Genomic DNA, 14,808 nt, shown 5'->3' on the forward strand with positions numbered 1-14,808 from the left:
AAGCGGAACTGGAAGAAGCGTCATCGCACAGGAACGGGAAGGAGCACGGCGGCCATCTTTAAAAACACAATCCATTGCCATCCTCAGCACACAGGACCTGTGGGACACTGCTGTTCATGGAAAGTCATCCTCCAACACACCACAATGCAAAAGGCTATTAAGAAGGGCGCCTCCTGCCTGTGCAAGGAGTGCTTCAATGAAGACGAGTTGGAGATGCTACCTGAGACGCCGCAGGAACATGCAGACATCATGTTCGCCCAGAGCATGAAGAGGGAGGCCATCATTCGAAAATAAGAGATCTGGGCACTTGTGGCGCAGAAAGTGAGCGCGGTCGGGAACACACCACGCACCATAAAAGACTGCAGGAAGCGTTGGGATGACTTGTACGGAACACACTCTCTGCAAACAGGAGCCAGGCAATGGCAACAGGTGGAGGAGCCAGCTCCCCCATCAAGCTGTCCCGATGGGAGGACATCTGTGCCAGCCTGATTGACATTGAGGGGATAGAAGGTGTCAGAGACATGGAGTGTGGCGCCACAACATCAGCGGATGGAGGTGAGTGTCCTAAGAAAACACTGTAATGCAGAGTCTGATGAAAGTCAACCAATATGTCTGTCCAAAGAGGCAAGCCATGGCCCAACACACACACACTCCCAGCAAAGTTGTCGGATGCATCACAGACACATGCAGATGCCTGCAGCAAGGCAATGCCATACCTGATACAAACCACACAAAATGTAAATGCCATAAGTCACACTGCATGCAGGCCCCAACAAATATGCATGTCACATACCATAGGTCTTGCCCAACATGAGTGACCCCGACGTATGCCTGTATCACCCACCCATGTATCAAACAACGTGATCATCCAAACTCTAATGCCTGTTACCCTCGATTGTGTGGATGATCAATTGTACAAATGTATGTATGATGCCCATCAAAACATCACTCATGCCGTCCCTCTCGTCGACCCCCACAGGCTCAGACCTTGACAGCGATGCCCAGGACTCAACCCCACAGAAAACCACACCATGGAAGAGGGCCCGGGATGAGGCCAACCGGCCTTCAACCTCGAAGGTCCAACCCAAGGCCTGCTGTGCACCACCAGTGAAAACACCTCAGGTTGCCAGGGCACCGTTGCTGCCAAGAGCCGTTGAGGCGGAAGCGCCAACACCTGTTATACAGCCACAGGAAACAGCTGAGGCTCCACACTCGGCAGAGTCCAGTCTGGCTGGGGAGGTGGCAGCCACAGCACCCCAGGCTGAGGAGGAGGCACAGGAAGAGGTATAGGTGCCCGTGGAGGACGATTCCTCAGAACTGCTCCGCACGCCCAGTCCACTGCCATCCCCCCAAATCACATCACTTGAGTCGGACCACGGCACTACCCCCGGAGCAGTCTGGGGGGGAGTTGATTCAAGGGACCATTAGTCCCATAGTGGAGAGCAGTGAGGCCGAGCATGACACCCTGGCACAGTCCACCTCCACAGGTGAACCTGCAGGGCCGCAGCGTTCTGAGCAGCTGACTGCCCTTGTGCGGCAGTTCGTGGAGGACAACGCCCAGGCAAGGCAGGAGTGGCGGGAGAACATTGCCTCTCTAGGCAAGACAATCACAGGCAACACCACCTCCATGGACGAGATATTTGTGGAGAACACTAGCCGCCTGTGCGAGGAGGTATCCGCCCTGTGGCAGGTACTCAGCTGCATAGCCGATGCCATGGAGTCGGAACGTCCGGCAACCCAATTTGAGCAGGCGGCCACACCATCCTCGTCAAGCTCTACCCAGACTAGCCCACTCCGCAGATCGTTGCGCACCCTGCGCCAGCCAGTCATGCCACCACCAGGTCCAGGGAGTGCTAAAAATAGTCTGGGCAGCCTGACAAAGGCATTAGAGACTTGTTGGGACATGTGTGGGGGAGTTGTGGGGGGAGTGGGGGAGTGTGTGTGGGAGTTGTGGGGGAGGGGGATGGGGGTGAGGGTGTGTGTGGGAGTTGTGGGGGGAGGGGGAGGGGGTGAGGGTGGTGGAGTATTGTTGCACTATCGTTATCATTGTTAATTTCAATACACCCTTTGTGTCAAAAGCAAGACCTGAGTGGACATTCATCATTGCTCATGTGTCATTTATTCATATACAGTGCATAATGTGCATGTACCCTCACACCCAGTGCCCTCTGTCAAACTATCATGTCAGCCTCTGCAGCCATGTGTGTCAGTAATATTGTGTAATCACTGACTGACCCACAGCACGTCCCTCCTGTGCATCCGCACCGCAATGATGTGCAGCCACTTCTTCTTCATCCCCTTCATCATCACCAGGTGGTTGCAGTTCAATGTCAGGGGGCAGGGGAACGTTGCGTCGGATACACATGCCGCCAGATTATCGTTGGCCACATCCACATGTCCCTTGATGTATGAACACCATTTTTATGCCCTCAATGCGTCCTGTGCCATGGAATAATGGTGTGGGTTGCATCTTCAAGATGATACACAGTATGCTCTGCCGTCTTGTTGCCCATGCATTGTGTACGCATACAGCTGTGTCCGTGTCCATTTAGTGATGTGTAGCGTTCTGCAGGATTTTCTGATGGGGAGTGTTGGCAGTAGGCTCTTCAATGTTAGGCATTCTGTGCTGATTTTTCCCATGTGGCATGCAGCATTCCTGTGGTTGATCCGGGATATCGGGCACAACAATGTGTGAGGATCTTGCTGGCGTCGCCTACCATTTGCACCTTGTTGGAGTTGTATTGCTTGCGATTGCGGTAAACCACCTCCATGGCATGCGGGCCCACCAACTCCACGTGGATGCAGTCCAGGGCACCTATACGGTTTGGCATGCCTGCCAGTGCATGGAGGCCACCTTTTGTTTCAAGAGTCTCCTGGGGAGTCCGTGGTAGGGATATGTATTCCGTTGTGTGCTTGAGGAGGGCATCCAGACTTGCTTCAGGATGTGAGTGAATAAGGGTGGTGATATGCCATGCATGTGCCCCACTGTGTGCTGGTAGGTGGCTGTCGAAAGGAAGTGGAGCACCGACACTACCTTCAAAAGAGGGGGGATGGCGGTGCGTATTTCAATGAGACTGACAATCGTGTATCATGTCCATGATGGTGTTGATGGTGTCCCACTCCAGACGGTACAGGGTGTGGTTCTGCTCCGCGGTTGGATTGAATGGACTGGCTCTGATGTTTAGGATTGGGGGCTGCATGCGTGGTAACGCTGGCTGAACTGGTGGGGCATGCTGGGTATGTCTCACCCTCCTTCTCCTGCTGCGTCTTCTCTGTGATGCCTGCTGTTGCTTTTGGTGTTGTTGCTGGTGTTGCAATGCAAGCAAGTCCTCCAGCTGAAGTATTGATGCTACTATTGGATTGATCTTGGTGTGGAAAGGGGTATGGTGTGTGGGTGTGCTCCTTTTGTAAAGGCCCAGACTCCACTGCCTCCACCTGTGCTGATGGTGTGCACCTGTGGCAGTTGGGAACACTGCACATGGCATTTTACGGTTGGTCAACAATGCCAGTATTTACGGCATGCCGGTATCCACTTTTAGCGCCTTCATGATGCCGGTATTTGCATGTCCGCTTGACTTGTGATGTCCTCCAGTTTACAGCAAGCCACTATTGCCGGTATGATGGGCTGCGTGTCCGCGCCCATGCCGCTATTAGAGGCACCGTTATTTACGGTGCCGCTAATAGCGGTTTGGCTGGTCGGAATAGCACGGAGCGGTAAGCGATGCCAGTAATCCTTTACCGGCATAATTTTTCCCTTACCTCCAACCTTGGAATGACCCCTTCTGTGTCAGTTATTCTTCTACATATTTCAATTGGTTTCTCCTAACCCTCGGTAACGTGCAACTAGTTCCATATTATTGTGTGTTTTCGAAAAAACATCTCCAACTCCGTATTTCAAAACCACATATTAATAACCATGCTAAGGTGTCACTAGGGCCATTAAGCATTCGCTGCATCCTGTGTATTTTAGCTAGCACATAACCCACCGCCTGTTTCCACCACACAAATTTAATGTCAGATTAGTATTCGTATCTTGTCTCCGTACTGAAATGTTGCTTCCCAATGTGAGTCCACACCCACACTTGTGCGTCTGTTTGGCTTAGCTAGTGCTCAGATTGCTAGAGTTCTTTGTGTTTCTGTCCCTGTGCGTTGGCTCCCGTATCGAACGCGAGATGCCGACTCGCAACCTTAATGTTTACTACAGTTTCATTGGTTACCATGTGCGCCCATGTTTTGGGATGACCATATGCTTTCCTAGAGCAAATGCATATATTTCGTCCCATACTTTTTAATCAAACATGCTTTAGGTCACATGCAATACTTGTGAAAAGAGGCTTTTTACCGCTTCAGAATTAAAAAGGAAAAATGATTGCTGTTGTGCTATATCAGGTACATTATTTTACCTTAATTTACATTTCTGTATTTATTAAATTAGATAAATCATATTCTTAAATTTAAAACACAATCGAAGGCGGTCATGTCTAAAAAAATCTAAAAAAAAAGTAAAGATTAATAGACAAAAAATAAAGTTTGGCCTTCCATTAAAGCTGGTTGGATTGATGTAAATGAAACTCCCATTTCTCAACAGTTAACTTCATTGAAAACAACCTAAAGAGTAGATAAATTAGAATGGGTTACAAATTAACATGCATTAGGTTCGTTTTACCTGTTCACATATAGATTCTATTGTTTAATTATTTACCTATGGGTGCTATAATGATCCCTCTTCCTAATAAACTATATTGACACATTAATTTTAACAATGCATTACTGTTTTTCTAATCTACTTACAAACACCCCTAATATCAGCAAGGCTACCATCTAGAATCTGGTAGGTTATAGTAATCCCCAAGTTCTGTTCTATGCGTCCCTTCTCCCATTCCTGACCTGGCCATTGAATGTATGTATGTTTACACCTTCAGCCCATTCTCAATCCCCTCGAATCCTCATTGTACATCTACAAAAATGAAACCATCTCATTTTCCTTGTTCAGACCCAGTTCCAGTGTCCTGAATCTGCAGATGAGCTTTGCCTCTGCTTGTCTGGGTAATAGTTCCCTATTACCACCTCTTTTGCCCAGCATCACTCTTTGTAGTCCAATAAATCTAATGTCTTGCTTGTTGTCCATCTGATGTTTGTGTTGCCAATGTTGTACAAGTGGAAATACTGGATCCTGACTTCCGATCGTTGATAGATGTTCCCTTATCCTTGTCCTCATTTCTCTTATAGTGCTCCCTATGTAAATACATTTGCATACACAGCTTATGCCGTACACTACGTACTTGGTCCTACAGTTAATGTCATCCTTAATTCCATTCTCATCCATGAAGGTGTGCATGCTCCGATGTGCATATTTGCATACGGCACAAGTGCCACATTTTCTGAAACCTTTAGTATCGGATTTCAGCCACGTTTTTGGCGGTATGCTCTGCTCATCCGGGAGTAACGAGGGACTCAAACTATTCTTCAAAGTCTTAGCCCTTCTGTAAATAATCCTCAGACTTTCTTCAACACATTTTGATACATGAGGGTCCAACTTGAGCAGATTCCAGTTCTTACGTAAGATTCTTCATATCTCATAGTGATTAGAGCAATATTTTCTCTTGGTATTTTGTTCCTGTCATGTCTTACTGTATTAATGTTTGTTCCCTTGATAGGTTTCTTGCCTTATCTTGAGCCATCACAATACATTTCGAAGGGTATCCTCTCTGCCGAAATTTTAAAGATAGCAGTTCACATCCTTCATCAAATCCTTTCGGGTTTTGACAGTTCCTTTGCGTTGCATACAGGGTGGAATTGACTTCCGTTTCCGTTTCCTTACAATATGTCTGTGTTTCGAGGTGATCCCCAACTGTGTGTATTTTCAAATCAAGAAAATTGATACTGTTTACCCCTGTGAAATTAATTCCTACGTTGTTGTGATTGAGTTGTTCCATGAACTCCTCGAGTTCTCCAGCTAATCCTTTCCAAATTAGCAACGCGTCATCAATATATCTCACCCATAACACCACCTTCTCAGAAAAAACTTCATCCGTATACACAGTCCTCAAACATCCCCATGAATAAGTTCGCTAAAGCTGGTGAATACCTGGTACTCATCGCCACTCCCTTTTATTGTCTGTAAAAGTCGTTGTTAAATATAAATATGTTGCGATCAAGAGTTGCCTTAAGTATTTCTTTCAACATTGCCACCTGGTGATAGTGTGAAGCTGAATCACCTTTAAACTCATATTCAATTGAGGGCTGAGCGGGTGACTGCAGGCTCCTAAACAAGGTATTCCGCCCCTCCGTGGGCCGTGTGTATTTTAAATGCTTTGTCTTGTTCCTTTTCACCCTCGTTGTGTGCTTCCCTGCCACCTCTCCCCTTCCGTGGTCTTGCAGGTTGTCCCCTCCCTCATCCCTCCTCCCACCCCTCCCAACCCTCCCTGATTGGTTGGTGTGCCTTCCCAGGCCAAGCTAGGTAGCCTAGCAGTTCAACGTGCTCCCACTTCCATCCAGGGCTGAGCGGGTGACTGCAGGCTCATAAACAAGGTGTTCGGCCCCTCCGTGGGCCGTGTGTATTTTAAATGCTTTGTCTTGCTCCTTTTCTCCCTTGTTGTGTGCTCCCCTGCCCCCTTTCTCCTTCTGTGGTCTTGCAGGTTGTCCCCTCCCTCCCTACTGCCTCCCACCCCTCCCTGATTGGTTGGTTCACATCCCCCCTCCTCATTACAGGTGCTACCAGGCCAGCTCCTGCCCGGCAGCCCCACGGCTAAAGGCCCCTTAGGCAAAGGGCAGCTCCCACGGTTGCGGCTCCTGTGGTGTCTGCAGGTGACACCAGTAGCCAGTTAGTCCCACTAGCCTTCCTGCCTACCCCACCTTCAGACTCTTAAACACGCCTGTGCTGTCCCCCGTGTTGTTGTAATACGCACTGTATCAGTATTTAAAATTTTGCGCTGTGAAAAACTAGGCCTTTTTTCTCACCTTTCAGGATTCTCAAACTTAGGTGGCTTCTCCACATGTTGTTCTAATATGCACTGTATCAGTATTTAAAATTTTGCGCTGTGAAAAACGAGGCATTTTTCTCCCCTTTCAGGATTCTCAAACTTAGGTGGCGTCTCCACATGTTGTTTTAATACGCACTGTATCAGTATTTAAAATTTTGTGCTGTGAAAAACTAGGCCTTTTTCTCCCCTTTCAGGATTCTCAAACTAAGGTGGCTTCTCACATGTTGTTTTAATATGCACTGTATCAGTATTTAAAATTTTGCGCTGTGAAAAACTAGGCCTTTTTCTCCCCTTTCAGGATTCTCAAACTTAGGTGGCTTCTTACCGGTTCTAAAGTTGAGCATTGTGAGCTCTTTAACCCTGAGAGTCTGTCCAATTGCGCAACTTTATTGCCGCTTGCTATCTTGTCTGCCTGCTCTCGCCAGTGTCTCCTCCTCTCCCACCTACTCTATGGTGCTCTCTGTCTCTCCTATCTTCTCTAACTGCTTCTCTATTGACTATCCTGCTCTCCTCACTAAATCTGGTAGGAAGAAGTTTAAAAAGGACATCCTGGTCTCCAACCCAGGCCTCCCTATCACTGAAACCTACACCAGTGCCTCCTCCAAGGAAACTCTCACCGACATCCTCTTTGTCGTGCCTTGACCTGACTTATGGACCCTTCATATGGTCTCTGTGCTCTCGCCTTTCTCCTCTTCTCCCATTAATGGTGGCACCCGTTGGGACGTCGTCCTGGCCTCCTTCCACTCCTCTAAGGTCATCATTAATGTTTACTCTAATGGGACCGTCTGTTAGGACTCACCGCCGTGGTACCGATGCGGCAGGAGCACTGATTGCAGAACCCTGAGAGTCGCTGAAGAATTCTCCCTACAATTGTAACCCTCTGCTGTGAAATACAGACAGAAGGATCCAATAGTCGGAAGATGAGACACACACACCCGCGGATGCCAACTGGGACAAACAGAGAGAAAACCAATATCAGTACAACTGCTGTGGGTTTTTCGGGTAGAAAAATCAAAACACTAAGCTCCACCAACCTTAATGACAGCAATCAGCGCTGTGTTCACAGAGTGTTGGTGTAAGGTATCCTAAATTAGGACAGGTGAATACCTGAACAGTCAAACACAAGAACAAAACAAAAACCGTGTTGTACAGACCGTAGGAAACTGATTTCAAGGAAAAACTACATTGGGAAGTGTCAGTGTTCTTACCATTAGATGTCTTTGTTCTTGTTCGTAGCTTGTCATTTACTCCTAGGTCCAACAATTCCAAGGTCCTGCCCCGACGGCACGAGGAGGCTAAGAGTCCTTCAAGCAAGTCCCACAATCCACAGGCCTACCCCGATGGCACGAGGACACCTAGGATAAAAGTCTCTAGTCTTTATTTCCAATTGGTGGTCTTTTGTAGAAATATCCTTGAGTGATGCAGTTCCAGAGGCTCAGAAGAGATGGCAAGAAGGGACTGAAGTTCTGTAGACAGGACTACCACGAGCTCTTAAGAATGTGATCAGGCTGAACCGAAGTGTAAGCAGGCCGAGAAGTCCAGTCAGAAAAACAGGTCTGGTAACGTGCGGGCAATGAGGTATATAAATCAGCAGGCAGGTCAGCCCGTATAGCAGAATGTAAGTCGGTAACCGCAGGGTGCTGAGTACAGAATCTCTAGGCCAAAGAGTTCCGGGTTAACAATGTGGCGGTCCTGGCAATTGGAGAGCTGGCAGCAAGTATGAGGAGAAGGAGAGAGAGAGAGGGAAAGAGGCACTGACGAGGAGGGCTGAGACGAGGAATTCCAGAAGGCACAAAAAACATGTCCAATAAACGTAGATCCAGGAAGCAAGAACGAAGGTCCAAAACACTTCAATCAGAAGCGATGTGCGCCCGTCTGGCAGCTGGCTTTATTCCTCTCACGTTACACGCTTATAGCCACATGATGGCTTCACGCTGGCGTGTCTGCGTGTTGAGAGTCTATCCAGTTGCCATGGCAACCGGTAGCGAGCAAGGAACGGGGCTCTATATTGGAGTGTAATGTTTTTTCTGAGTGTCGTGGAACAAGGAAGCAAAGATTTAGTCTTGGAGGATCGCCGGGTCGATACGTTGTTACTAACAGGTATTTTAACCCTGTATTTTTTATGACAGCGATTCCTAACAGCATCCTCCCCCGATGCAATATTCAAACCCCTGGAGGCATGGAAGTGAGTGAGAAGGCGAGGGGCATGGATGTTCTCCAAGGGTTCCCAGGTACGGTCCTCCGGCCCATATCCCAATCAGTCAATGAGATACATCTGGACCCCCTTCTGCACACGGGTGTCCAGTATGGTCTTGACCTCAAATTCCTCCGATCCTTGTACAAAAACACAAGGAGGACGGATACTCAGACGTGCACCTGAATGAAACGGCTTGACCAAGGAAACATGAAAAACAGGATGTATCCTCCACGATGTGGGCAGAGCCAATCTGACGACCAAAGGATTAATTACATGAGTAATCTCATAGGGACCTACAAAACGAGGTAACAGAGTCCGTCGACCTGGAATCCGCAGATGCCTGGTCGATAGCCATACCTTCTTACCAGTCTGATAAACGGGAGCTGGTGAACAGTGCGCATTTGCAAAGACTTTAGCGCTGATCTGCGATTCCCGGAGGCAATATTCTATGTTCTTATGTACCTTTGCCAATTCTCTCACACAGTCGGAGGCGGCCGGGTTGTTCGGAGACAAAACCTGATCGGGGGGCAAGGCTCGCGGATGTTGACCGTATAGGACAAAGAATGGAGAAGTGCCCATTGAGGTATGTGGCGAGTTGTTATAGGCAAATTCAGCTGCTACTAACACAGACATCCAAGAATCCTGGTGTTGAAGTTTCAAACAACGTAGATACTATTCTAGGGTGGCATTGAGTCTCTCGGTTTGGCTGTCCGTTTGAGGATGGTAGGCAATAGAAAAACGATCCTCAATACCAAAAGACCCTCTTAGTGATCGCCAAAAATGCAAAGCAAACTGGGTCCCAAGATCAGACACGATGATAGAAGGAAGGCCAAAGTAACGAAAAACATTCTTCATAAACAGATCCGCTAGAACCGGGGCTGATGGTAACCCCCGGCAAGGTACAAAAATAGCCTTTTTCGTGAAATAATCCACAACTACCCAGATTGTGTTAAAGTCGTGTACCAAAGGTAATTCGACTATGAAATCCATCTATAGCATGGTCCATGGGCATTGTGGTACATTTAAGGGCTGAAGTAAACCCATAGGTTTGCTCGGAGTAGTTTTGCACTGTACACAGATGGCACATGAGTCAATATAGGGCCTCATTATGACCCTGGCGCTCACATAATGAAGGGTGCCGGTATGGGACTAGCACCCTTCATTACATGAGCGCCGATTACGATGTTCCCTTTGTGGGACCCGCACCAGACGTCTGGTAAAACCAGACTTCTTTTCCGGGTCCCGCGAGGGGAAGAGGGAGATAATAACGGGCCATTTGTAATGTGCCCGTTATTACCTCCCTGCCCATTCCCATTGAGCACTATTGGGGCTCAAATGGGGTTCAAAATGGGAATCTGGAATGTTTCCTTGAAATGGGACTCAAATGGGAATGGGAAATGGTTCCTTCAAGCAGGAATTACCGGGTCCTCCAATGATGGATGACCCGGTTATTCCTCATTGAAGGACCACCAACACCATCTTTGTAATAGATCTAAAGTCTTCCTCCTGCCGGGATGTGCAGAAAAAATAGAGTCGTGGCACCATTGCAAGGCAATCTGCTGAGTTTTGTCATTGGGAAGAAACAGACGTCCTTGGATGTAAGGCATATAATTTATTACATCGAAGTTGTATCCTGGTATCTCATCAGGTTGGGTAGATACCCACTCGGCAAGTGAAGCTTTCAATGACGGTTGAGGTGTGCAACCACACACAACTTGCGTGGGTAATAAGAGAGAATCGACTTTCTCCCATCCTACCCCTGATCTGGATCATGCATACGTGACAGAGCATTGGCCTTTGAGTGGAGATGGCCTGGACGATAGGTAATCAGAAAGTCAAACATTAAAAAGAATTCATGGCATCTAGCATGTCTTGAAGTGAAACATTTTACAGACTTCATAGCAAGCAGATTTCTATGATCTGTAAAGACCTGGACAGGATGAGAAGCCCCCAGTAAGTGATGTCTCCATTCTTTGAAGGCATCAAGGGTAGCCAGGAGTTCTCGTTCAGTGGTGGTATAGTTCCGCTCATAGGGTGTAAACCTCCGGGAAAAAAAGGCATCCGGGTGCAGGAGTCCGGTGTTAGAGCACTGTTGAGATAAAATTGCACCAATAGCTATGTCAGATGCATCTGCTTCCACATGGAATGGTAATGCAGGTTGAGGTGTTGCAAGACTGGGGCAGAAGTGAAAGCCGCTTTAAGGGCATCGAAGGCTTGTTGCTGTGATGAAGACCAAAGGTACGGCCGTTTGTTGCTAGTGAGTGCCGTCAAGGGAGCCACTAACTTGGAGAAAGAGTGAACAAAACACTGATAAAAGTTTGCAAATCCTAAGAAGGACTGCAAGGCTTTCATGTTGGCAGGTACAGGCCATTGCAGAACTGCCCTGACCTCGGCTTGGTTCATCCGCACCCCTTAGTTGGTCAAGTCATATTACAGGAATTCCACTTCGGTGGCATGAAATATGCATTTTTCGGCTTTGACGTATAGACTGTTTTCTCTGAGACGTTGGAGGACTGCGGTCACATGATCGATGTGTTGTTGGCGGGAGGAGGAATATATTAAGATGTCGTCGAGATAAACCAGTACAAAATGATCAATCATATCTCTAAACACATTGTTTATAAAATTCTGGAAAGTGGCTGGTGCATTGCACAAGCCGAAAGGCATGACACAGTACTCGTATAAACCATACCGTGTCTTGAACGCCGTCTTCCACTCGTCCCCCTTTCGGATTCTAACCAGGATGTAGGCACCCTGTAAATCTAGTTTCATGAACAGTACTGATGATCCTAACTGGTCCAGAAGCGTGTTTATCAATGGCAGTGGGTACTGGTTCCGAATGGTGATAGCATTTAGGGCTCTGTAATCGATACAGGGTCTCAAGTCCCCTTCTTTTTTGGGGACAAAGAACAAGGGAGAAGCCACAGGCGAGCGAGAGGGTCGAATGAACCCTGTGCGTAATGCATTGTCAATGTATTCCTTAAGGATAAGGTTCTCCTTATGGTTGAGGGAGTAGATTCTTCCATTGGGTATACTAGCCCCCGGGACCAGGTCTATCGGACAATCATATGGTCTATGAGAGAGTAGTTTCTCAGCTCCGGCTTTATCAAACACATCCAAAAAAGCTGTGTATTCTGCGGGTATGGCGTGGTTGGTGACAGAACCCACCCCTACGGAGGCATCAGAAAGTGGGCGACACAGACCACAGGTTTTACTGCCATAACCATCGAAACAATGAAGCTCGCAGTACTCAGACGGAAAACACACATCCCGTGTTTGCCAGTCGACACAAGGGTTGTGCATAGATAACCACGGAAGCCCCAATATAACTTTGTATTGAGGGGCGGCTATCAAGTCAAAGACAATGGCCTCCATAAGCCCCTCTTTCGTGATCATCTGTAGTTCCACGGTACTTTCCGTAACCAGTCCAGACACAAGAGAGGTGCCGTCTACGGCATTAACAAGCTTGGGTTTTTCTTTGGTGGTGACTGGTATCTCGGTGTCCCGAACATACTGTATATCAATGTAGTTGCCCGTTGCACCTGAATCAATGATAGCTAAAGCAGACCATGGTTTCCCTTCAGGAAATGAAAGGGTAACCCTGAGAGTAAATGGGGAAAAAACTAGTGCACACATTGGGGTCCGGACATGAAAGACTCGGCTGACGGACCCCATCTACTGTCGAGTCCTGGCGTTTCCCGCCTTCTTTGCTGGCTTCTTGGGACATGACCGTATGAAATGGTCGGGAGACCCACAGTAAAAACATAGGCTGTTTTGTCGCCTGTTCTCTCTCTCCATCGGAGTTAATGGGTTTCTGACCGCCCCGATCTGCATGGGTTCCGACTCATTGTTAACGGGTAACTCAGGACGGGTAGGTACAGGAGGCAATGGTCTCTTTTCTCCTCTCCTTTCTCCCCTTCTGGCATCAATCTGCAGTACTAGATCTAGTAGCTCAGGGAAAGCAGTGGGAACTATGGGAACAGTAGCAAGAGTATCTTTTAAAGATTCTGACAATCTTTTGTAGAATACCGCTGCCTTCTAGTCATCTGGCCAACTGGTCTCTGCCACCAGTTGGTTAAACCTAGCCAGATAGGAGAGGAGTGGGGAGTCACCTTGTCGGAGATTCAGTAGCTCCAAGTCAGTGGCTTGAGTTATTTAACGTGTATCGAAGACACGGGCCATGGCATTAATCAAAGCGTCACAGTCATATAACATGTAAATGTTTTCTTCCAGAAGTGCATTGGCCCATGCTGCCGCTCTCCCTCTCAGATACAACAACACAAATGCGGCCTTGGTGGATTCGGGAAATGAAGCGGGCCAGCACAAAAAGTGCAAACGGCATTGATTTATGAAGGTCTGATATTTCTTGGGATCTCCATGAAATCTTTCAGGTGCAGCCAGAGGGAATTGAGTGGACATAAGCACAGGGACAGGTTCTTGGTGGGGTAAAGGGAGACCTGAACCTGAAACCACCTTAGGAGTGGATATACCAGCTCCACCAGTTTATGCCACAGACTGTAAGGCATCAATCCGCCGATGCGTGGCGTCATGTGCGGCGGTCATGTCTGCTCGTAATTCTGAGACAAGGCGGACAAGATTCTCGAGGGCGTCAGTGATCTCCATATTATTAGGCTTCTGATTATGTTAGGACTCATCGCCGTGGTACTGATGCAGCAGGAGCACTGATTACAGAACCCTGAGAGTCGCTGAAGAATTCTCCCTACAATTGTAATGCTATGCTGTGAAATAAATACAGACAGAAGGATCCAATAGTCAGAAGAGGAGACACACACACCCGTGAATGCCAACTAGGACAAACAGAGAGAAAACCAATATCAGTACAACTGCTGTGGGTTTTCGGTAGAAAAATCAAAACACTAAGCTCCACCAACCTTAATGGCAGCAATCAGCGCTGTCTTCACAGGGTGTTGGTGTAAGGTATCCTCAATTAGGACAGGTGAATACCTGAACAGTCAAATACAAGAACAAAACAAAAACCCTGTTGAACAGACCGTAGGAAACTGATTTCAAGGAAAAACTACATTGGGAAGTGTCAGTGTTCTTACCATTAGATGTCTTTGTTCTTGTTCGTAGTTTGTCGTTTACTCCTCGGTCCAACAATTCCAAGGTCCTGCCCCGACGGCACGAGGACGCCTAAGTGTCCTTCAAGCAAGTCCCACAATCCACAGGCCTACCCTGCCAGCACGAGGACGCCTAGGATAAAAGTCTCTAGTCTTTATTTCCAATTGATGGTCTTTTGTAGAAATGGCAAGAAGGGACTGAAGTTCTGTAGACAGGACTACCACGAGCTCTTAAGAATGTGATCAGGCTGAACTGAAGTATAAGCAGGCAGAGAAGTCCAGTCAGAAAAACAGGTCTGGTAACGTGCGGGCAATGAGGTATATAAATCAGCAGGCAGGCCAGTCGGTATAGCAGAAGGTAAGTCGGTAACCGCAGGGTGCTGAGTACAGAATCGCAAGGCAAAAGAATGCCGGGTTAACAATGTGAAGGTCCTGGCAACGGGAGAGCTTGCAGCAAGTACGAGGAGCAGGAGAGAGAGGGAAAGAGGCACTGACGAGGAGGGCTGAGACGAGGAATTCTAGAAGGCAAAAAAAACGTGTCCAATAA

Source organism: Ambystoma mexicanum, chromosome 4q (assembly GCF_040938575.1).
Source record: "Ambystoma mexicanum isolate Mex_15411 chromosome 4q, UKY_AmexF1_1, whole genome shotgun sequence".
In the NCBI taxonomy this organism is placed as follows: domain Eukaryota; kingdom Metazoa; phylum Chordata; class Amphibia; order Caudata; family Ambystomatidae; genus Ambystoma; species Ambystoma mexicanum.